The sequence below is a fragment of the Leopardus geoffroyi genome, chromosome A1 (assembly GCF_018350155.1).
Source record: "Leopardus geoffroyi isolate Oge1 chromosome A1, O.geoffroyi_Oge1_pat1.0, whole genome shotgun sequence".
Lineage (NCBI taxonomy): Eukaryota > Metazoa > Chordata > Mammalia > Carnivora > Felidae > Leopardus > Leopardus geoffroyi.
Genome location: NC_059326.1, coordinates 14,965,596 through 14,984,975, shown reverse-complemented (window position 1 = coordinate 14,984,975; position 19,380 = coordinate 14,965,596). Strand labels below are relative to the sequence as shown.

General features: G+C 42.6%; 1 protein-coding gene across 5 annotated transcripts in view; it reads left to right on the top strand.

Moving 5' to 3' along the window:
* The first annotated feature begins 14,439 nt into the window (after window positions 1–14,439).
* Window positions 14,440–19,380, top strand: part of DCLK1 (doublecortin like kinase 1) — a 349,882-nt gene continuing 344,941 nt past the window's right edge. For 4 of the 5 annotated variants that reach the window (XM_045473943.1, XM_045473936.1, XM_045473962.1 and 1 more), the window contains exon 1: window positions 14,468–14,768. The gene's annotated coding sequence lies outside the window, so the exon portion shown is untranslated. Of the gene's footprint in view, window positions 14,769–19,380 lie in introns of all 5 variants that reach the window. The other variant, XM_045473971.1, reaches the window with a different exon arrangement.

The following is a 19,380-nucleotide window of genomic DNA, read 5'->3' as shown; positions in this document are numbered from 1 at the left end:
CTTAGTTCATTGGTTTTCTAAGGTATTTTTAAAAAATCCATCATAATTTCTTTGAGCAATGTATTATTAAAAGCATATTTGAAATTTTTTAAATGTATGGGTTTTTAAATTCATTTTCCTTTAATTATTCATTTCCTTCTTAATTGAATTGTAGGAGAGAATATTGACTGTATAATATCAATACTTGAAAATTTGTTGAAATTTTTTCCATTTTATTATTATAATTCTGTCAATGTTTTTTTTTATGTTATTGAGGTCATGTTATTTTGTATATACCTACTTATAACCATTGTATGTCCTGGATCAATTAAATACTTTATCACAATGTAAGACCTCTTTATCACTAGAAGTTTTTACCTTGATATACTTGTCTCAATTTTGTAAGTATTTTTGTGGTATAATTTCTCTATCCTTATATTTACAATTTTATTATGCCTTTATAGCTTAGATGTGTGTCTTGTCAACAGCATATATCTGGATTTAAAAAATCATGTCTAGCAGCTTGAGCTGTTAATTGGAGTTTTCAGCATACTCATGTTATTTCCAGAATCTTATTTTATGCTTTCTATTTGTTCTACTCTTCTATGGTTTTTAAATTCTCCTTTCATAGCTTATTTTGCATTAATTATAAAAAGTAGTAGTATTATTTTAGAATAAAATAATAATAATAATTAATAATATAATTTTTATTTTGGAACTTACACATCCTATATCTACTTTTTGTGATTTTTCTAGATATGTAAGCATTCGAGCTTAATCTGTTAATATGTAAATTTAATCAGCATTTCAGTTCTTCTTCCAAACTCAAAACACATAAAATTTTAACCACCTCTTCCATCACTGAATTTTAGTTCCATCTTTTTGTATCTCCACGGTATTATTTTTACACACTTAGTATTGTCATTTTCTTTGCTGTTCATTTCTTTTAACACCTGAATGAATTCTTTTAGCATTTAAGGGAGAATTTATAGGTGGTAAACATTTTCAGTTTTAGTTTCTCTCAAAAATACCTTTATACCACTTTTACTCTTGAGAATCGTTTTCTTTGGTTTGCAATTGTGGTTGATAATTATCTTGTCTTGGCACCTTGAAGATGCCATTCCTCTGTTGTCTGGCTTCAATTTCATTCATTTCCGGATGAAGTTGGCCCTCATTATTTGCCGTAGTTTTGTCTATAAAGTTTGAAGTTACTGTAAACTATGAATTAGCAAATACTGAACTGTTGTCCCTAGAGGAAATACAGGATTGGGTCCCTCCTGTGAGCCTCTGGTCACAAAATTTTCATCAATGATCAATATATAGTCTTGTTTTATATGTGTTTTATGAAGATTTTTGATTCATTAATATTGAAATCACAGCCAACAGCACTGTAACCCATGACTAAAGGGAGCTTATCCTGTTTGTCAGGCACATCACAACCCTTTTGCACTTAGGAAAGGTGCATTTCAGCATCATGCTTGGGACGCATTTTCAACAGCAAAATCAACAAAAAGCACAAAAATGGGAAAAATGAGGCACTCACTAGACTGTGGAAAGAACACATGTTTGTACTACTAGACCTGGAATAAGACAGAAGGATGCCTTGTCAGATCTCAACTGGGAACATGTGCTGGGAAACTCTGGTATTTTGCCAGCCTGTGCTTGTCCATCAACAACCGTGAAAGGGCTGCAAGTACTGATTTTGGGGTCACAAATTTTAGCAAGTAGATAAATTTGGAAATGAGGAATCCGTGAATAAGGAGGGTCAGAGTAGTTGGTCTTTTTTCTCAGCTTTTTTGTGCTCTGCAGTTTCACTATAAACTGTAAACTACAGTTATAAACTATAAACATAAACTATTAAAGTGAAGAAATAAGCATCTTCAGACATTCCCTGTCCCATGGTCTTTCTCTGTCCTCTCTGGATTTTTTGGACTTTTTACTAAATTAGTATTTATGTCTCTTAACTAGTATTTAGTATCTCCTATCCCTTCATTTCTCTATGTTGCATTTTGGATTAATTCTTTGAATCTTATTTCTAGTTTGCTAAATCTTTTTTCAGCTGCACAAATCTGATAAAGCCATTGTTCAGATTTTAATTTCAGTTATTTTATTTTTAATTTTTACAAATTCTTCTGATACTTTTCTTCAAATATACTTGGTCTTTTTCACCATTCCTTCCCCTTGTATCCTCTCTTTTATTTCTTTAAACATGTTATACATGGGGCGCCTGGGTGGCGCAGTCAGTTAAGCGTCCGGCTTCAGCCAGGTCACGATCTCGCGTTCCGTGAGTTCGAGCCCCGCGTCGGGCTCTGGGCTGAAGGCTCAGAGCCTGGAGCCTGTTTCCGATTCTGTGTCTCCCTCTCTCTCTGCCCCTCCCCCGTTCATGCTCTGTCTCTCTCTGTCCCAAAAATAAATAAACGTTGAAAAAAAAAACATAGTATACACACATTTATATTTTTATATACCATGTTTGATAATACCACTAACAAATAATTTTGATTCTGATTTTTATTTTCTGCTATTTTTTTCTAGCTCATAACATCCATGATGTCTTCTTTACTGATATATTTTATGATTTTTAACCATGACTACACTTTTTGGAAGTTTATTAGTAATTTCTTGAGGCCTAGACTGTAGATGAGTTTCTTCGATGAGATTTTAGTTTGCTTCTCCTAAGTGCTTGGAGACCATTTCAACTGAGTTGAGTACTTGAAGGTTTTTTGAGCCACAAGGACAGTGTGAATTTAGACCACAAACCTACATGAGGCCCAACTTGTGTATCTAAATTCTTTTTTTTAAATTTTATTTTTAACTAATCTGTACACCCAACATGGGGCTTGAACTCACAACTGTGAGATCAAGAGTTGCATGCTTTACCTACTGAGCCAGCCAGGTGCTCCAGTGGTTAGTTTTTTTGTTTGTTCGTTTTGTTTATTTTATTATTATTTTTAAAATTTAAATTCAAGTTAGTTAACTATATATAGTGTAATAATGATTTCAGGACTAGAACCTATTTATCACTTACACCCAGTGCTTATCCCAACAAGTGCCTTCCTTAATGCCCATTGCCCATCTAGCCATCCCCCCACCTGCCTCCCCTCTAGCAACCCTCAGTTTGTTCTCTGTATTTAAGAGTCTCTTATGATTTGTCTCCCTCTCTGTTTTTATCTTCTTTTTGCTTCCCTTCCCTTATGTTCATCTGTTTTGTATCTTAAATTCCACATACGCGTAAAATTATATATTTGTCTTTCTCTGACTCATTTCACTTAGCATAATACACTCTAGTCCATCCACATTGTTGCAAATGGCAATATTTCACTCTTTTTGATTGCTGAATAATATTCTATTGTATATATATATCACATCTTTTTTTATCCATTCATCCGTCAATGGACATTTGAGCTCCTTCCATACTTTGGCTATTGTCAATAGTGCTGCTATAAACATCAGGGTGCATGTGCCCCTTTGAATCAGCATTTTTGTATCCTTTGGATAAATACCTAGTAGTGCAATTGCTGGGTTATAGGGTAGTTCTATTTTTAATTTTTTGAGGAACCTCCATACTGTTTTCCAGAGTGGCTGCACCAACAGTGCAAAAGCGTTCCCCTTTCTCTGCATCCCTGCCAACATTTGTTGTTTCCTGAGTTGTTCATTTTAGCCATTCTGACAGATGTGAGGTGATATCTCACTGTGGTTTTGATTTGTATTTCCCTGATGATAAGTGATGTTGAGCATCTTTTCGTGTTAGCCATCTGGATGTTTTCTTTGGGAACGTGTGTATTCGTATTTTCCATCCATTTCTTCACTGGATTACTTGTGTTTTGGGTGTTGAGTTTAATAAGTTCTTTATAGATTTTAGATACTAACACTTTATCTGAGATGTCATTTGCAAATATTTTCTCCCCTTCCGCCAGTTGCCTTTTAGTTTTGCTGATTGTTTCCTTCACCATGCAGAAGCTTTTTATCTTGATGACGTCCCAATAGTTCATTTTTTGCTTTTGTTTCCCTAGCCTCCAGAGATATGTCAAGTAAGAAGTTGCTGCAGCCGAGACCAAAGATGTTGTTGCCTCTTTTCTCCTCTAGGATTTTGATGGCTTACTGTCTTACATTTAGGTCTTTCATCCATTTTGAATTTATTTTTGTGTATGGTGTAAGAAAGTGGTTCAGGTTCATTCTTCTGCATGTGGCTGTCCAGTTTGCCCAGCACCACTTGCTGAAGAGACTAGACTGTCTTTTTACCATTGGCTAGTCTTTCCTGCATGGTAAAAGATTAGTTGGCCATATGTTTGTGGGTCCATTTCTGGGTTCTCTGTTCTGTTCCATTGATCTATGTGTCTGTTCTTGTGCCAGCACCGTACTGTCTTGATGATTACAGCTTTGTAATACAGCTTGAAGTCTGGAATGGTGATGCCTCTAGCTTTGGTTTTCTTTTTTTTGGATTGCTTTGGTATTCAGTGTCTTTTCTGGTTCCATACAAATTTTAGGATTGTTTGTTCTAGTTCTGTGAAGAATGCTGGTGTTATTTTGATAGGGATTACATTGAATATGTAGATTGTTTTGGGTAGGATCAACATTTTAACAATATTTGTTCTTCCAGTCCATGAGCATGGAATGTTTTTCCATATTTTTGTGTCTTCTTCAATTTCTTTCATAAGCTTTCTATAGTTTTCAGTGTACAGATTTTTCACCTCTTTGGTTAGGTTTATTTCTAGGTATTTTATGAGTTTTGGTGCAATTGTAAATGAGATTGATTCCTTGATTTCTCTTTCTGTTGCTTCATTATTGAAATGCAACTGATTTCTGTGCATTGATTTTATATCCTGTGACTTTGCTGAATTCATGGATCAGTTCTAGCAGTTTTTTTGGTGAAATCTTTTGGGTTTTCCACATAGAGTATCACATCATCTGCTAAGAGTGAAAGTTCGACTTCCTCCTTGCCGGTTTGGATGACTTTTTTTCCTTTGTGTTGTCTGATTGCGATGTTAGGACTTCCAATACTATGTTGAATAACAGTGGTGAGAGTGGACATCCCTGTTGTGTTCCTGACCTTAAGGGGAAAGCTCTCAGTTTTTCCCCATTGAGGATGATATTAGTGGTGGGTCTTTCATGTATGGCTTTTATGATCTTGAGGTATGATCCTTGTATCCCTACTTTCTTGAGGCTTTTTATCAAGAAAGGATGCTGTGTTTTGTGAAATGCTTCCTCTGCGACTATTGAGAGGATCATATGGTTCTTGTCCTTTCTTTTATTGATGTGATGTGTCACATTGTTTTGTGGATATTGAACCTGCCCTGCATCCCAGGTATAAATTCCTCTTGGTTGTGGTGAATAATTCTTTTAATGTGTTGTTGGATCTGGTTGACTAGTATCTTGTTGAGGATTTTTGCATCCATGTTCATCTGTAGTTCTCCTTTTTAGTGGGGTCTTTGGTTTTGGATTCAAGGTGATGCTGGCCTCATAGAATGCGTTTGGAAGTTTTCCTTCCATTTCTGTTTTTTGGAACATCTAAACAATACGTGTTAAGTCTTCTTTAAATGTTTGGTAGAATTCCCCTGGAAAGCCATCCGGCCCTGGACTTCTGTTTGTTGGGAGATTTTTGTTTGCTAATTAAGTTTCTTTACTGGTTATGGGTCTGTTCAGATTTTTTATTTCTTCCTGTTTCAGTTTTGGTAGTTTATATGTTTTTAGGAATTTATCCATTTTTTCCAGATTGCCTAATTTGTTGGCATATAATTGCTCATAATATTCTCCTATTAGTGTTTGTATTTCTGTGGTGTTGGTTGTGATCTTGCCTCTTTCATTCGTGATTTTATTTATTTGGGTCCTTTCCTTTTTGATCTGGTCATTGATCTGTTCTACTGTTTTGTTTTTGTTATCGTTGTTGTTATTGTTGTTTTTATTTTGATATCATTGATTTCTGCTCTAATCTTTATTATTTCCCATCTTCTGTGGGTTTTGGGCTTTATTTCCTCTCCTTTTTCCAGCTCCTTTCAGTGTCAGATTAGGGTGTGTATTTGAGGGCTTCCTTCTTTAAGAAGGCCTGGATTGCTATATACATCCCTCTTATGACCACCTATGCTGCATCCCACAGGTTTTGGACTGTCATGTTTTCATTTTCATTGGCTTCCATGTACGTTTTAATTTACTCTTTAATTTCTTGGTTAATCAATTCATTCTTTAGTAGGATGTTCTTTAATCTCTAAGTATTCATGGTCTTTCTAAATGTTTTCTTGTGGTTGATTTCAAGTTTCATAGCATTGTGGTCTGAAAAGAGGCAAGGTATGATCTCAATCCTTTTGTACTTGATGAGGACTAATTTGTGACCCACTATGTGATCTATTCTAGAGAATGTCAGCACAGAGCCCATTGTGGGGCCCAAACTCACAAACTGTGAGATCGTGACCTGAGCTGAAGTTGGAGGCTTAGTCCATACACTAAGCAGGTGGAGGGACTTGTGCCAGTCTTCTAGGGGATGTGCTTCGAGGGTACAGTTGGCCGGGCCTCGGTGTAACGGCTCCGTTTTCCACTAGGTAGCGATGCTTAGCTTACTGGGGTGGATTACTTTGCATGCACACATGCACATGCGTGGGAGAGGTAGAAATGGCTTCACCCAGCTCCCTAGTCTCTGGCACAGGAACTTTGCGCTCTCTCCCACCTGCAGTCAAGCACCCCTCCTTTGTCTCAGGCCTCTGTCCACTCCCTGCCTCTACCCTGTCCATATCCAAACTGTCCACCTGTCAGCTTATATTAAAATCTAGTTTGGCGATTCCAGCTTTCTTTTGATGACCATTTGAATGACAGTTGGTTCTCCATCCCCTTACTTTTAATCTGCAGGTATCGTTAGGTCTAAAATGAGTCTCTTGTAAGCAGCATATAGGCGGGTCTTGCTTTCTTATCCATTCTGTTACCCTGAGTTTCATCTCAAATGAGGTTGTATTTCAAAACCCCTCACTTCAGAGACCCCTGTGGCTTGGACCTGCTCCAACTCTCTGTGGGAGGGTCTCTCTGAGCAATGGCCGGGTGCTGGATTGCCCCAGAAAACGTTCATGTGATTGCTTAGTGGCAGAGTTTCAGAGATTATGGCAAATCACAACACACAGCCGGTGCCAGGTTTCACTGCACTCTGGCGTCTTTGTCCCAATACCAGCAAATGTGGCTGCTCTCCGGGGTCCCCTGGGACCTTTGCCTGTGGGGATGGCCTCTACCAAATGCTCTCCAAGCAGGGGAACTGCTTCTCCCCATGTGGCACATGGACCCCTCAGCTGCCTGCTCCTGGGGATTCGCCTTTTTTCCTCACCGGAGCACAGCCAGGCACCAAACTCTGGAACTTCAGACTCTGTGCTCCACTGTTTTTAGAATCCTGGTGGTGTTGAAACCCTCTTCTTTCTTCCCATCAGTGGTTTTGGGTAACAGATTTCTTGTTTGGTCTCCTGTGACTGTTTCCACCTTTTCTCTCCAACTACTTTTGGGGGGAGTGCTTTTCTTCCATGATCCTGATGTGCCGCACTCTCCCCCTTTCTTTTCTCTGTCCTCTCTCTGCAAAAACAGCTTCCTACCCTCCACAGCTTTTCTTTCTTCCAGTTCACCTCTCTGCACCTCATACCTGCTGAGTTCTGTGGCTCAAGTTATGCAGACTGTTGTGTTAATCCTCAGATCACTTTCCTAGGTGTGCAAAATGGTTTGGTGTTGATCTAGCTGCGTTTCAGAGATGAGACAAGCTCAGGGTCTCCATGCTGCTTTGCCATCTTAACTCCTCCTCCTTGTGTATCTAAATTCTTAGGGAATATTTTCCTTCTTTACCTAACACCAGATTTTGAGACAGGTGCTCTTTTACTCAGAGTGCCCTCTGAGGCCACAGCTTCATGAATAGGGTTTCCTTTTCAGTGTTTCCCATTAAGTGTGTGCTCAGCTTTGTTTCCCAGTCCCCTGCCTTGGGAAGCTGTGAACACTGAAACTCAGTGCCCTCAAGGTAAAGCCAGTTCTGCTTCCTTACCCTCTTGTGTATTTGTTACTTGAATCATGCTTACTGATTAAAACAAAACCAAAAACAAACAAAAACACCACAATATATTCAATCATCTGGCCTCATGTTTTATTAGAACCAAGAAAGGTAGGGCAGCTTTCCAGTGTTTAGTGTCACATTCATGTACACTAGATGAGCGTATTTAGATTTGTCGTATATTTTGAGTTGATTGTTAAGTCAATAAAAGTTCCAAAACATTATATACATTAACATACCACTTTTTTTTCCCATAGAAGACTATATGTTTCTATGTTTACATACACATGAAAAAAGTTTAGAGGAAAATATATGATCCTTTTTTTTTTCACCTAGAAAACTACCAAGAGCAGAACTTTAGTAAGTTTTCTTTTTTTTTTTTTTTTTTAAATTTTTTTTTTTCAACGTTTATTTATTTTTGGGACAGAGAGAGACAGAGCATGAACGGGGGAGGGGCAGAGAAAGAGGGAGACACAGAATCGGAAACAGGCTCCAGGCTCTGAGCCATCAGCCCAGAGCCTGACGCGGGGCTCGAACTCACGGACCGCGAGATCGTGACCTGGCTGAAGTCGGACGCTTAACCGACTGCGCCACCCAGGCGCCCCTAGTAAGTTTTCTCTTTGTTTGGAAGGTACCTTTCAGAATCCACTTCCACAAATAAAAAACAGAACAAAACAAGATAAAATAAAACTTGAGATACATTAAAAAGTTGCCAAAGATTCTTTGACTTTATGGATGAAGCTATTCAGTCTACGTGCATATTTGATAAAAGGACTATCACTGTTCTCAGAACCCAGGTCTAAAAAGTCCTAGATGTTTCTGGTAGATTCTACATTCCCAGGGTACTAGCATAACTATTGTGACTTCTTAAGTATTTGTGTCTTATAGAATCAATGAGAGATCTCAGGACATGGAATGCAGCAAAGTGGTATATTTTAATATAAGTGTGCCTTAATGAATATAAAAAGTGAATCATCTACTTAAGAAACTTCTGGGGGAAGATTGTGGAAAACTAAAATTCTATTCAAATGCATTTTAGCAAAGGTGACTATTTTGAGGCTACATTTAGGATTAAGTAAAATTTTCCTTTTGTTGAGGGGGACCCTTCCATGTCCTGGAACAGCGACAGAATGTATAAATTCACATTTTAAAATTATTTTTCTGAAATGATTGTATAAAAAGCAACCTAAAATTTTAAATATTTTTCACTCGGAGATGCTGTATTTAATCTATGGACTTAAAAAACTCCACGGATTTAAATACCTTAATAAGCGCTGATTCACATCATCAGGGAAACATAGTACAACCGGAAGGAAGTTTCCCTCCCACCCACTGTTCTTCCCTGCCACCCTCTCCAACTGAGACCTTGAAAGTGAAATTGTTCTTATTCCCCTGTGCTTCTCCACTATGCTCCAATAGCAGCCAGGAAAGCAAGGGGAGCTTTTAAACATGCAAATCTGATCTGGCCAGATTTCTGCTTAAAACTCTTTAGTGATTTCCCTTTTCTCTTACAACAGAGCCCACATTCCCTAATATGGCTCTCGGACCTGGACCCTGAAGGGGTCCTACCCACATTCACAGCCCACGTCTCTCCACTCTGCTACAGCTACTCCGCCCATCTCCTGCTCCTAGAACAAGCTGCTTCCCACTCAGTTTTCACAGGGCTATTTTTTCTGCTTGGAATCATACTCTCCCACCCTGTTGCCTGGCTGGCTTCAGGTCTCTGCTTAAATGTTACTTCCTTGGGGAAGCTTTCTCTGAAGCTCTTTGTTCTTTTCCTTCCCAGTACTTAGCCATTTTGAAATTAAATAATTATTTGTGTAAGTATGTGTTTAACATCTGTGTCCCTACAGGCTGTCAATGCCATGGGCAGAGAATCCTTGTAATTCTACCTCATAACTGCATTACTCTCACCTAGCACACAGTGCCTGGCACATTGGAGACACTTGAAATTTATTTCTTGGGTGAATGGATGAATGGATGAAAAAGTGGTATGGAAATCAATGATACAATCCTAGATGGAAAAACACAAATTTTAGCTATCACTAGATCTCTAGATGTTTATTTGCTATGGAGAACATGTTAATGTCTGTACTTACCAAGTACATTGAGAGTCATTTGCCATCAGTGGTCAACTTGGAGAGAGATCCTGGGCAGTGAGCTGACAGAGCCTGCTGTGACCATGTTCCTGCTGAAAGCTTTTAACAGCAACCGAAATGACGATGTTGGTGTGGTGTTAATCAGACGGACAAAAAAAAGCTGAAGTAAGTGACATAATGTGCCCAAAAAGGATCTCACTCCACAGGTTGAAAGGTTGATCACATAACAACAGACAAGTTAATAAGGGAAAATACAGAGCGTTGGACTCAGGTGCCCTAAATCTAATTGAACAAATACAGGATAAGGGACTTTAAGAGCAAAACACGTGAAATGAATGGAGATTTTAGTTGACTGCATGAGTCAATAGTGCAGCACGCCTGCCAGAGACACTGATGTGATGTTAGGCTCCTTTAATAGAAGCAGTGTGTTGAGAACCATCGAAGTCATGGAACTTCCCCAGTCAGACCACCCTGTCGCGCCTCGTCCAGGTCTGAGAAGCAGACGTGGAGGGAGATACTGACAACTGCACACCACGGGCGCTTCCAAACCATGTCACGTGAGACATAGTTGAAGGGCTGGAGCACCTGGGTGGCTCAGTGAGCTAAGGGTCTGACTTCATCTCAGGTCACGGTCTCCTGGTTTGTGAGTGGGAGCCCCATATCTGGCTCTCTGCTGTCAGCACGGAGCCCACTTCGGATCCTCTGTCTCCTCGCTCTCTGCCCACTTGCATTCTCTCTCTCTCCCAAAAATAAAATAAACATTAAAAAAAAAAAAAAAAAGAAATGGTTGAAGGACTGGGGATTCCTAGTTAATGAAGAGTAGAATTTGGTAGCATTTAAGAGGGCTGTTAAGTAAAAGGCGGGGCCATTAGATTTATTCTCATGTAGATTGAACGAGAAGACCTGGGGGAAGTGTGTTTAATCTGAGGAGCTGCCCAGCAGAGGAGCGGGCTGTGCTCAGTTCCCTTCTACTGAGGGAAATTACACTTTAAGAATTACACGGGAAAGGGAGAAATGAGCTTTGGGAAGCTTTTTGGGAAGCGCTCTGTCAATTTAAGAGAGGGCATCTCAAGGTGGTAGAGTCCCTTCCTGCTTTGTGAACGTCCCAAACCTTGTGTAGTTTGGCCCCTTGGCATATTTGGAGTGCCAAGCCAGAGGTAATTGGCTAGTGAAAAAATTCTTTATAGAGATCTCGGCCACTGTGTCTAGAATCCCGTGACCTAGCTTAAGTCTCAGAGGATAATCTTACTTCTCTCCACTTTTGTCATATGGGCCACGATTAGAAGGCTGAAAGACCACTTGTTATAGAGGGCATTCATGCATGGGGTAAAAATTGGACAGGCTGCTGTCAATGTCCCTCATCACTGACTTTCTGGCTTTCTAGTAGAAGGCAGAAGTAAGTGCTCTGTAATTAGGGGGAATTATGAACAGATGTGGGAAGTGCCATAAAGAGCCTTTACTGTACAGGACGAAATGAAAGGAAAACCAGAATGATGATCATATTCTATAAAGCTGTTTCTCACAACTTACTGGTGGTCAATTAATATGCTTAGGTACCCCAACCCAGGAGCACTGCATGCCCTTGGCCCCGGAGGAGGACTGCAGGGAGATTATGGAAGGGACAGAGTAAATTCCCTTCCAGAGAGAAGAACAGAGAGTGTGTCTCTTCCTGCTAATATCCCATTCCCTGTTATTCTCTTTGAATCTACATGATGGAGCTTATTTTCTATGAAGAAGCCAATAAAAGGTATCTGGAAAGGGATACATGGTCAACTAAAAAGTATTTTTCTTTAGTTCTCTTTTTCTTCCTTGGTTTGGACCTGAAAACTTACGTTCAGGGAAAAAAAAAAAAAACCACCCCACATACACACACATGTAGCTAAGATTGTCCATCAACCTGAGTCAGAGGTAACTCAAATACTCTCATGAAAAGTTCAGTTCAGAACAGATATATTTGATAATACCCATCACTAAAGAAAGCAGTGTTCACAACAGCCAAGAGTTGTTCTCTCTCTCTGTTATGAAATGACAAATTCATTGATTAAAAGGCTGTATTTTCCAAAAGAGAATACACTTCCGACTACAATTTGGTATTGCTTTATAAGCATATGGCCATAGCAATTGGAAAACTGACTTGAATTTTAAAACACAGGGATTTTAAAAATGGAGGAAGGCTCGACACTTATTAGCTGCACGACTCTTTGCAGATGATGTAACTTCCCTACGCCTAAATTCCTTTATCTGTAAGGTAAAGATACTGATGCCTACCTTGAATAGGATGAGTATGAAATAAGAAAATGTATAGAAGTCGTGGCACAGCAAATAGCAAACGGTCGGTTACTGGGAGTCATTGACAGAGCTGTGGCCAAGCCACTGTCAATCTTGTAGGATGCGGAGCTGTGGCAGTCTGCCTGCAAAGGCAACTGGGGTGCACGGCTCGGACAGCGTTAGTTTCCGGGGGTTGCAGTGAGATCTCCGTTAACTTCAGATTTTCATGAGGAAAGGATGCATTAATTCCAGTCACTTCTTTGATCGATACCCTGGGAATGTCAAGGAAGCAACATCAGTTTTTTGAAAATTACTTGAATTAGGAGTTTCCTGGCTAAATTCATTAAACTTCCTAGAAGTAACTTACGCACTCCTGTAATTACTTCTGTCAGGTCACTGGGTGCCAGCTAGTGCCAGCCTGCTGTTCTGACTGAATATGACCACAGTGTAGTAGCCTGTGGCTACTGAGCGTGCCCCTCTATTATCAGTGCCCTGGGTTTCCCGAAAGACTAAATGATGCCCAACTACTTCCAGTGAGAGCAGTTTGCAACTGAGAGAATCAAACTCAAAGGTGTTTTATTGTTTTAAACACGTTATCTGCATGTTCCAGGTAGGCCAGCTAGGAAAATGCTAAGTTATGGTTGAATTACTTAAAGTGCTGGAGAAATGACCCTGATAGAATATCCATAGGGGTTAGGAAATGGAATTTATTTCTTGGTTTAGCATTTTGGCAGACATTGCATCGTATTTGTCACTTAAAAGATAAATAGAAGTTCTGATTTCCGTTCTCAAGAAAATACACTTGGCTCCTCACTTTCTCTGCACTTACCCCTTGGGCCTTCATTTTGCATTAGAATTTGAAGGGAAAGTCTCAGTACTTTGCATTTAGTTAATTTGTTGAGTTCATGTACCCACATCCCTGGGCTATTAAACAGTTCAAAAATAAATATTGCAGCAACTTGTTGAATATGCAACATGTATCTCATTTGAGTGGCATTTTATAACAAATGGTAATTATTTAGTATTTACATAATACTTTGAAAATATTTCAGATTAGCTCTTATTAATAAGAAGTCAAATCTGTAACTGGGCTCACTGGGCAAGAGAAAAATAAAATTTTGATTTTCCACGGAAAGTTTCATGCTGAAGAGAGAGAAAAATACACATGTGTGCATATGTGGGACAGATACATGTCCCAAGAAACTTGACTGAAGGAGATTAACTGGACCAAAATTTAGGCTGCCCAGTGAAGCCGGCTAAGGTTTCACAAGTCAGCAACCTGTTCCCACTCCCTGGGCTTTTGTGCAAACACTGGAGGAAGCTGTGAACAGCCTGGGTTCTGAGAACATTCCTGCCCGGGAGGGAAGGCTTGTGGTGAGCTAATGGGGCTTTCCAGTGCTGACCGCTAGCTTTGGCAATCCCCAGATCTCCAGTAGTGAAACCTGGCCTTTAAGTTATCAAGCGTCCAGTGTGACATATTCAGCTCTAAGCAGAGTTCACTATTTTAAGGGTGACTCAAGTCCTGGGGTCAAATGGAGATGACTGGTGGGGTCTGTGAACAGATCTGGTCCTTCCCAATAAAGGGTCTACTACAGTGTGTAGACTGGGAGAGTAGGGGGTAGGTCCTCCCTGGAGGAAGTGCATGGATGCCTCTCGGACAAGAGGGACGAGAGTGGATCACGTTGGCTCCCATAATCCTGGCAAGTGTTAAATCATGAAGTATGTGTGGGGGGCTGTGTGTGCGGGGGTGGGGGAGGAGGAAGTAACTGTTTCCCTTGTCTCCCCAGAGGGAGGGGGCCTCACCGCTGCGCCGCCTCTCACCTCTCCACCCCTCACCTCTCCATCTCGCACTTTTCCTGGCTCGGACCTGGCCCCTTCCACGTTCTCTTCCTCTGTCCCCAGGCCCCCATCCGATCTTCCCCTATCTCCAGACAACCACTCCCGAGGAATGGGGGAGGTCTGGGGGTTTGTTCAAGCCAGCTGCACCGAGGTCGCTGCGGTCATAGAGGGCGCGGGGAGGGGGCGGACCCCGGGCGCAGCCGTGGTGGGTGCGCCCGGCCAAGAAGGGCGGGGGCGCCGGAGCGCGCACGCGGAGGAGGGGAAGGACGGAGCGGGGAGGGCGTGTGAGCCAGTGAGCCACAAGAAAAGGGAGCGCGCCCGCCGCCGCCGCCCTCCTCCGGAGAGAGGCTGGAGCGAGGCTGTGCGAAGCGCCGCATTTCAATGAGAACCGGCCGAGGCACATCCCTGCGCTAGCGGCTGCAGCCGAGACGCCCGCGCTCCAGCAGCTGCTGCAGCCCAGTCCCGGCCCCGCCGCCGCCCCGCAGCCCCGCAGCCCCGGCCGCGCCCAGCCGGGTGAGGACAGCACCAGGAGGCGGCCCCGAGCGCGGCCACAAAGACCCCCGGCGGCGTCTCTCCGCGGACCGGTGCGTGGTTTGCCTTTGCTGGGGAAGGGAGCCGCGGGCAGGGTTGGCCGGGGGCCCCGCCGGGGGCTCGCGGCGCCTGCTCTTCCCGCAGCCACGGGGCGCCGAGGTAGCCCGGGGCGCGGAGGGCAGGGCGGGCGCCCCCCTCGGCCCGCCGCCGCCACCCCGCCCGCAGTTCCTCGAAAGGAGCTGCCCTGCCCTGGCCAGACTGGCCCCGGCCGGGGACGGTTTGTAGGGGCGGCTCCGGGGCTGCTGGCACCTGCCTCTTTTGTCTGGTGCCACCGGGCTTAAAATGGGGAGTAGGGCGAGCTCTCCCCCGCCCCCCCCCCCCCCATCCCCGCCAGGCTTTTCGCCACGTTGTTAGTGGAGATGGAGAGCCAGGGCGGAGGAGCTGGGCGAGGTGTTTGTCATTGTCAGAACTGGCCGCCGAGCGAAGACCAAGTCTGCGCCTAGAAGGAGTGGCCTGGCCAGGCCTCTTATTGTGTGTGTGCTTTCCCGTGTGCCCGGGAGGGTTGTGTGCGTGAAGATGGGGCGATCTGTGCGTGGTGGGTGGCTGCAGTGTGGGTGTTGCGAGTACATTTACAGGGTCTCAAGTTCCTTCGGGGACAGCGAGCCTGCCTCATGTAGAAATTAGTACCTGCAGTGCTAAAAGCATGCGGAGAGGAAATGGCATTTTCCTCCTAGCGGGAGCGCACGCACAGCCCTGCATTGCCCCACAAAAGAGGCTGCTTTTGAAAACCAGGTTTGCGCGGAATCACTGCTGGATTTAGCAAGGAAATGCTTGTAAGAGATGGAGCAAATGAAAGGTTTCATTCAAACCGGCTCCCTCTCCACACCTGTGAGTGTGTGTCCAGATTATGGTGCACACGCGTTCAGCGGCCACACTGCAGGGTGTTTCGTGAATACGCTTTATGAATGTTCCTAAATATATCACCTTTCCACTGGAAAGGAAAGTAGGACAGTCCTTTAGGTGTGAAATGTCACATGAAGGCCATTGAGAAGGGATTTCGAGAGGGGTTATCTGCAGGAACATTATAAAAGATTGGCACACATCCTGTGCGATCTGTGTCCAGCATGATGCGTGTACTCTGAAGGTATGTGTGTGCCTCTTATTCCATACCTGCCCATCCACCTGCATCCTAATCCCACTGGCAAAATATGCCTTGGGACTTACAGCTCCAGCATCTATTTAGATGTGGTCATCTTTATGCCAAATTATATCTTGGGGTGGGGGTGTGTGTGTTTGTGGAAATCTCTGAAACGGGAACTCATGTCCTCCTCTAGAGAAGGAGGAACACAGAGTTTCCTCAAAATGGTGAGAAATTCCACAGAAGACAATTGAGGGTGCTGATTTCTTGGGATGGCAGTGTTTATAGAATATCTCTGAGAAGAGCCGGGCCCCGTCTTTCCCCTCCCAAGTGTCTATGATCTCTGTGGCCAGGGCGGTGTGGTTTCCCTTCTTGGTACCGTGACACATGTGTACCCAGGCCTCTAGCCACCTACGGTCTGTGAACCTGTGTCTCTGTGCTTTGGCAGTCTTCCTGTGCAGAAAGCAAGGACCTGTGGAAGCCCAGTGACTCTTCTTCAGGACCCCTTGGTTCAAATATATGACCGAGCCAGTTGAAGAGCTGAGACAGCCAAGACAGGAGAAGGAACACCTCTTTTGATGCCGCACATGATTACTGGAACATTAGTGTGTAGTGTGGTTTTTGCCATCCAGTTAGTGGTAGCTGTAGCCTTGAAAATGATTTCACTCCGAGTGCGGTTTTTCTTTGTTGCCAACATCATTGCTGACTTTTGGGCAGGCTCAGTGAAAGGAAGTCAAAGATGTGGTACTTGTCCTGGTTGAATGTATGATCAAGTTTGAGGAAACAGACAAATAAAATCAACTTTTTTTTTCCGTTTTAATTTTTTCTATTTCTGATTCCTCTAGGGACTTCCATCAGTTGTCAAATTATTTGGCTTTTGCAAATTGTGAATCACTAGATTAAAGCCCCTTCAGACTACATCAGCACACTGGTGACACAATTGTGTCATCCTTCGCTATGGTCCTGCTTGTTGTCTTTTGGTTTGTATAGATTTGTGAGGAAACCTCTAGGGTTGGAAGATTGATTACTGCCTTTAAAAATAGGGGCAGCTGGGTGGCTCAGTTGGTTGTGTCCAACTTCGGCTCAGGTCATGATCTCACGGTTTGTGAGTCTGAGCCCCACATTGGGCTCCGTGCTGACAGCATGGAGCCCACTTGTGATTCTCTCTCCTCTTTCTGCCCCTCCCCCACTCTCTCTCTTGCTCTAACTTAAAAAAAATTGAAAAATAAAGAAAGAAACGAATAAAACAGAAACTTCAAAAGCCAAATTGGCCTCTATAATATATGAAGTTTGAAGAGCTTAGTGAGTTAGCATGGTACCCCATTGTCCCCTCCCCTCATACAAACACCCCTTTTTGGAAGACAAAAGAGCTCCTTTTGAGAAGAGACCAAACAGTAGGAGCAGTTGTGATACCATGGACAAAGTATTGGTTCTGTTACTCAGTTAATAGTTGCCTGAAGAACTAGATATCAAGTGATCACTGTTTCAAAGTTATCCAACTTCGAAATCAATGAAACTGATTCGTATCTACCTACGTATGCTACAACTTTTTCTGGAAGATACAAATTTAGACTATTATGAGTTATTAAGAGGCCTGAGGTAGTTTTTTTCATATTTGTAGGAAAAAATATACTGAACTGCTCATCAGTCCAGGTTTGAATCACACCCTGGCCCCCATTGGGGTCAGCAATGGAATCCTGAGCAAGTAAAGATAATAGAGGCCAGGTGACCACTACCCACTCTGTCTGGAGATGGGGCCTTCCGCAGAGTGACCTCCCCAAGGTCACAGGGCTATTTTAAAAAAACCCCTACTTTACATGGATGAATGGATCTAGGGAGGATCTCAGGGAGTCTGGCCTCGAAGACCTATCACATGGGGTAGAAAGGAGGGAGTGCCAGCTTCCGAGTCAGTCAGAGTAAACCCAGGTTCAAATCCCAGCTCCCTCAATTATGATAACTCCGGGACCCTGGATAGATATATCCTATCCTCACCTTCAATCGTAATAATATTACTGACCTCAATGGATTATTGTGAGGTTTAGAAGGGAATTTTTAGCAGATTACACAATAATCGATTGCTGAATAATAGTGTCAGCCACATCATAGACATTCAGTAAACATTAGCTTTTGCCACTTCATTTCAGGAGTGCACAATCCCTAGCAGTACTTTCAAACATGAATTTTTAGCCACTCTGAATAGACCAGAGGTTAGTTTACTGAGGGTCAAGGAAAGGTCAGGGAGGCTGGACTGACCTTCAGAAAGGCAACCTTGTCTTTTGGGTGGGATTTGGGGAGCACTCGTAAGGTTCTTGCCCCAGATTTTCCCTTTCCCTTATATTGTGTTTCATCATGCCTGAAATTTTGTCATCAAAACTTTCTTCTGAAAGCTTTCTAGATCATTCTGTTAAAATGTGGATCCCCTGCAAGGTTAGGCCACAGGCCTTTATCAGCTAACCTCTTAGCAAGGATGAATTGATCCCACAGGCAGCTTGCTGATGACAGGGCTCCATAGAAAGTAATATGGGGACTAGGGCACCTGGGTGGCTCAGTCAGTTAAGGGTCCGACTTTGGCTCAGGTCATGATCTAGCGGTTCATGGGTTTGTCCCCTGTGTCTGGCTCTGTGCTGATAGCTCAGAGCCTGGAGCTGCTTCAGATTCTGTGTCTCCCTCTCTTTTTGCCCCTTCCCTGCTCATGCTGTCTTTCTCTGTCTCAAAAATAAACATTAAAAAAATTAAAAAAAAAAAAAAAAGAAAGTAAAATGGGGACCGTGAGGGTACAAGCATATACCTTTCAGAAGGTCATAAGATGAAAATCAGGCAGACCCATAAGGAGCTTTTCCTTACCAGAAAAGGGGGAGATTCTTTTCCTACTAGTTGTTTCTGTGACATTTACGAGAAAAGCAGATTTTATTAATAAACAACATTAATACTTATCTCATGCTAGACACTCTCCCAAGTGCTTCAGGTATTAATCCTTAAGGTAGGTATGATTAGCTTCCCTATGTGTAGTTGAGGAAGTGAGGCTTAAAGATGTTGATCCAGACTTGGTCCTGGACTAGCTGTGTCACCTTGAGGAATGTACTTGCTCAGCATCTCTAAGCTCCTGTTCTCTCAGCGGCAAAGACAAAGTGGAAGGAGAGGCAGAGCCCTCCCAGGAAGTAACTTTTCTCCCTTCTTGTTCTTCTTTTTCCTCTTCTTCTCTTCCTCCTCCTCCTTTTTCTTCTTTTTTTTTAACCCAACTTATCTGAAGCACTAAATGTCAGTAAAGGAGTTACGGTGAAATCACTTTTAGAAAATGCTGCTAATATATGAATGTGTTGGAAAATCTTCAGTTGTTAGAACCCAGGGATTGATTCAGTTTGCTCTCCATCTGGCCAGGGGGAGTGCAAAGCTGCATGAGAAGTTTATAATGTGACTGTTAAATGCTGACCGCCTCTTTTGTTTCCTGGCCCACCACCACTACTATCTTTAGCCCTGTGTAATATGAAAGCTTCTCTTCCCTCTCCCACCAGAGTGAGCCCATGGTA